A 6,303-nucleotide genomic window follows, 5' to 3' on the forward strand; every position below is an offset into this window, starting at 1 on the left:
TAATATAATAAGAAAAAGAGAGATGATACACACACACACACACACACACACACACACACGCACGCACGCACGCACGCACGCACGCACGCACGCACGCACGCACGCACGCACGCACGCACGCACGCACGCACGCACGCACACACACACACACAATATATGATTGTAAGTATAAATATAAATAGTCGATAATCTTCGACCGCACAAGGAACTGGTACGATATTTCAGAAAAGTGTTACGACGATAGAGTACAATTTCACGTCAGACGTACGATCAGAACTTCTGCGACAGATGTGCTTGCGGTTTCTACGAACGGTCGATGCGCTCGAATTTATAAAGCCCGACGAGGTGCCGCGAAATCTCAGTATTCATTGAACGCTTTTTCCGTAATATTGTTGACACTTACACTGAGCGGGAAGAACAGTTTATTTTAGCGGGAAGAGCAAACTATTTTCCTACCTAACTAGAGTTATGTGACGACGACTACGAGCTCAGTCTGATGATCTTTGAGACTTATCATATGATACCGAACGTGAACGAATCAAACAACAAATTTTATTTCGGCAAAGACGACGCGGAAATTACAATTATCAAGGGTTCGTACGAAGTGCGAGATATAAACAAATTTTTGAAACGTGCAATTTTACGAAAACATCCGCCCAGCGACGCGCTGGAAATCATTAACGAAATTATGATGACAATAGCAACAATAACACCGATGACGGCGACGGTGCCGAGAGTAGAGAACCCAATAACGCTCCGAGTAAACTACAATACAATGAGATGCGAGATTAGATGCGCCTACAGAATTAACTTTGGAAAGCCCAACAGCGTCAGATCGCTGGGATTCTCATCAAAGCGTATTCTGTGACAACGAAGATGGCACGAATTGGACGTGTCAGTCAACATAATGAACGTAAACGTTATTCACGTAGAGTGTAACGTGACCACGAGTGCGTACTGCAACAGTAAACACGCGCACACGATACACAAATTTTCGTCATCGGGATATAAGGTATCGGAAAGGCCTGTACAAATAATTTATCTATCAGTCATCGCACGGAGCATTACGGATCTAATAATACGCGTTGTCGATCAAAAAATTCATCAATTTTGTTTTGATGATGATGATGATGATGACGATGACGATAACAACAACAATGATGGGAATGACGGTGTGAGTTCAACCGATTCCAGAGCACTGGTTTCACCAGGTTCCACAATTTCCATAACGTGTAAGTTTTTTAAAAAAATAAATTAGATGAATATAGAGAGTTAGTTATATACAGAGTTAAAAAAAAAAAATAATAAAAATTACTTTTTAACGCAGGAAATCGAAAAGGAATTAATACAGGAAGAAGAATCTGAAGAGGAGGAGAAAGAGAAAGAAGAGAAGAATAATGAGAACAATACTGATGATGATGATAATGATGATGATGATGATGATGATGACGCCGGTGATAATGCTGCTGATAACGAGGAATCCAACGCGAATATAGAGAATAGCAACGACGATGACAACGGCGATGATGCAGAGGAGGAGGAGGAAATAATTGAGGAAGAAATAACACAGGAGGCAACAGAGGAAGAAGAAAAAAACAGATATTACGTGCCTCTTGGAAATGAAGGTAATAGCCTTTTTTTTATTTTAAATTTATTTGTTGCTCGAGATACTTAAGCAGATATTTTTATCAGATATTTCGTACTCTCCCGTTCTACCCATCGCCGGAATATTAAATTACATAAAAGAGAAACATTATCCTCCCACGCCCGATCATGTAAACAGCTGTAGGTGAGTTATCTTGCCATGCAGTAATGTTACGAATAGTATAAGTTTCTGACTTAATATATATAGCAATATATTATCGGACTAATAAGGTTTGTTTAACTTTTTTTTACAGTACAAACTGGCAGTGGTACCGTCTTACATTGCAGCACGCGAGAGAAGAAAATATATCGTTGGAAGAAGAAGAATCCTCACAAAATCCCATCGACGATGAACAGCGGCAGCGGTAGCGGCAACATACGCATCATCATCATCATCATCACAAGGAAAATAATCAGGATCGTCATCGTCGATAAGACTTCCAGGAGGAGGTTAGAGATAATTTCGTTTTTATGGAGTTAAGGGCAGAAAACTCGCGTCGATTTAGGAATTTTGCGTTACTAAGGAGAGAGGTAGCTTTCGCGATACATCCGCCACCCGAGGGTACTGATATCGTTCGTTGGATAGAAAGCGCGTTCCATGAAATTAGGACGTATGCGCTACATTTGTGCGAACCGAACGATTACGTAGGATTATCGTTCGAGTCGGCGGATCTAGCGCGCGGTCCGGTGGGTCTATCGTTTCGTCCAGCACGTGACTTAACTCACGAGGACATATAGCAACTCGTGAGTTTGTTGGCGCAAAGTGCTGGAGGATTCGATATCACAGAAAATTTTACCATGTGCATGTTCAAAGTCTCGATACCTGCTGGTCACGGGCGTCAATCTAATCGATTGACTCCCGAATCGAAGACGTAGCCAAACGCTCGATTTTACAAATAAACAATCCAGACAATTTGTGTTTTCCCCGTTCGCTCGTAGTGGCACGTGCGTATCAAAAGCGCGAGCAACTGCGTACGGGGGAATTGCAAGAAAAATGGGAATCCGTGAGATACCAGCGTTCTTCGTTACAGCGTAAACTGGCCGAAGAATTAACGAAATCTGCTGGTATCACGATTCTCGAGGAAAGCTGTGGTATTCGCGAAATCGAGCAATTCCAACGCATTCTCGATTCCGAAAATACTGCAATTATGATATATAATTTTAGTACTTTCAGTCGAGGCGAGAATTCGATGTATGACGGCTGCTCGTTACTTTCCTCCCTTGGTCGCGAACCCTCGTGTTGTTTAAACATAATGTATTATGAGTGTTCGCGACATTATAACCCTATATTAAATTTAAAAGTCGCCGGTTCTCGCGCAGAGATAGAGGGCATCGATGCACAAAAAAATGCCCACGTTGCTACGCCACCCCGTTTTGCGAGCGCCCCGACGTTGAGATGTTAAATGCGATTCGTGCGTTCGCGTCTTCTTCGGGCGTCCGTGTTTCGATCGTCATCGAGCGCAGGGATCGTATAATCAATTTCTCGCGTTTGCGAATGCATTAAAATTTGCAACGGTTGCGTGCGATTGATTAATTCAAAATCGCGACAAGATTGCGACTAATTTATTGCAAAACGTGTCGTTCGTTACAGTCTTCGAATCATTTGTGTTACATGCGGCTTCTTTGTCGTAAAGCCACAGTAGAAAACCCTAAAGAGGATACAAATACTATGACATTGCGAGAAGAAAATCCGCAAACAAATACGAATGACATCGAAGACATGGACGTGTTAAAAGAGATTGCGTCTCATTCGTGTTTTATGATTTCGAAACGCGATAAGACGAAACGCTCGAAGGAACGGGGAACGTAAGAATCCACGTTCCAACTCTCTGCGTGGCACAACAAATTTGCGAAGCGTGCGCGGGAATAGAGGCTATGTCATTGCGATGTTATTGGTGTGGAGTGCGCGAATTCGCACATGTATATTCAGTAGAGACTCCGTAAAAGAGTTTATCGATTTCGTGACGCGATCATCTAAATATTTTTAAAAAATTATCTGTATCGCGCATAATGCTAAAGCATTTGACGCTCAATTTATTTTAAAGAACATTGAAAAGTCGGGAATAACGGAAGAACCCCGAGTGATTTTGAACGGGACGAAAATTATCGTTATAATGATTGGACAAAATTTATCGATAGCTCAAATTATATACCTATGCGATTATCGGAGTTACCCAAGGTTTTCGGGCTGCAGGATACTGTGGGTAAAGGTTTTTTTCCTCATTTATTTAATACGCTGAAAAATCAAAATTATATTGGTCCAATACCTGACGCACGATATTATTCGCCCGAACAAATAAAACCTGAGGAATACGAGCGTTTTATGGTTTGGCACGAGGAAATATCGTGTTCGAATTTCGTTTTTTATTTTAAACAGGAAATACTAAAATATTGTCGGAATGACGTAGATATCCTTTGATGTGCGTGCATGGCGTTCAGAAAAATCTTTTTAGAACGTGGAGACTTGTGTCCGTTCCTAGAATGCACGACTATCGCTTCCACATGTATGAAAGTTTTTCATAAAAATTGTTTACGCGAAGAAGAAATAGGAATCATTCCACCGGAATATAGATATAAAGATAATCACTCGCACAAAGCCCTGCAGTGATTAGTGTGGATGGAGCGTGAGCTTGGGCATCCTATAATCCATGCAGGGCGAGACCGCAAGTATCGAATTGCCCGTACATCCGTCGACGGATATTACGAAGTCGAATTCACGAACGAGACGTCGCGTTACGTGTTATTGTATAATTTCACGGTTGTTTTTGGCACGGTTGTCCCAGCTGTTACCAAATCAATCGTGAAAGAAAACTTACGTCCGGGGCGTCACGCAAAGATACAATCGACACTCGATACGAACGAACTCTCGCAATAACATGGCGTCTTCGACAACAAGAATATAGGGTGATCGAGAAGTGGGAGTGCGAATTTTCACGAGAAAAGCGCGAGAATCACGAGATGCGCGCTTTTCTCAAAAGCGATCCCCCCCATCCGATACTGATCAACCCTCCTCTCGACCCTCGCGAGGCATTCTTTGGTGGCCGTACGGAAAATATTGTAACTTGATACGAAGTTACGGGTACGGAAAAAATACGCTACGTGGACGTATGTTCTCTGTATCCGTACGTATTAAAAACAGGTACTTTTCCGTTAGGTCAGCCAACGATTTATATCGGAGAACAGTGTTCGGAACTGATTGGCGCAGTTTCGAATTTTAATTTCGATTCTGTCGAGAGTATCATTTGGTGCACGGTACTTTCTTCACGCGATCTCTTTCACCTTGTATTCCCGTACCGCATACAAGATAAATTGTTGTCCGGACTGTGTAGTTGCTGCGAAACGTTTTCTCAGGCCGAGTGCACTCACGATCTCCCTGCCGATCGTGAATTCATAGGTGCGTGGGTATTCTGTGAATTGCGTAAGACCTTCGAGAAAGATTATATCGTGACAAGCGTGAGCGAAAATGGCAATTTAGAGTCACGCGGTTCGATCCTCGTACGAGGCGGGGTGGTTTGTTTGCCGAATATATCAACAGTTTTTTGAAATTAAAGCAGGAAGCTAGCGGATGGCCGAGCGAATGCCTAGATGACGAGAGTAAGGAACAGTATCTTCGAGAGTATGAAAAAACTGAAGGTATTGTTCTCGAAATAATATCGTCCGAAATCCAGATTTATGTTTGGTCGCGAAGCTCTACTTGAATTCTTTCTGGGGTAAATTCGGCCAACGAACCAATTTGCCTATTACAGAGATCGTAAAAAAATACGACCGTTTGGCAGCGTTGCTCACGAGTTCAGAGCATGAAATAACCAATACCTGTCAACGACGAGATAATATGTTTCGTTGCGAATATGCGAAGAGACGGTCGCTCCTTCTTCGCGAACCAACCCAGTAATCGCGGCATGGACGACGGTACAAGTGCGACGAATATTTAGAGAAATTAGGTAGACGCGTTTTATATTGTGATACAGACTCGTATATTTATATAAACAGAGGCGAACCGAGCGAATACGAGTCGCGTACGGGGAATTTTCTAAGCGATATAACGGACGAACTCGAGAGCTACGGACGGGGCAGTTTTATCGAATCGTTCGTGTCCGGAGGCCCGAAATTTTACGCGTACGTCGTTCGTATACTGGAGGGTCGCCGACACGAGATCTGTAAAGTTAAAGGAATAACGTTAAGTTATAAGAACTCTTGTATTATAAATTTTAATAGTATTAGAAAATTAATAATGAGTAATGAGAGAGAAAGGCGCGACGAAGAAGAAGAAGAAACGGGCGGGGTAGCGATAAATTTGCGTTTTAGCGCAATCCATCGCACGGCGTTTCACGAAATCGTAATGTAAAACGAAACGAAGACGTGCGCACCAGTATTGGTAAAACGTAAATTTATTAATAATCACCATTCCCTCCCATATGGCTTCAGAAGAGAATAACGTCTTCTTCTTTTTCTTTCTCTCACTTATATTTTAAGTTCGCGAGTTTTCCGCCTATTCGCATAGTATTTAAGTATTATGTAAGAAAAAACATAAATTTAAGTTTTTTGTAAATAATAAATAATATAAGTATCTCCCTTTTAAGAAAAAACATTTTATTAAAATTTTATCGAATAAAAAAAGAATTTGAAGTACAGAAAAGAAAAAAAAATTCGAAGAACAGC

Source organism: Trachymyrmex septentrionalis, unplaced genomic scaffold (assembly GCF_001594115.1).
Source record: "Trachymyrmex septentrionalis isolate Tsep2-gDNA-1 unplaced genomic scaffold, Tsep1.0 scaffold117, whole genome shotgun sequence".
NCBI lineage: Eukaryota > Metazoa > Arthropoda > Insecta > Hymenoptera > Formicidae > Trachymyrmex > Trachymyrmex septentrionalis.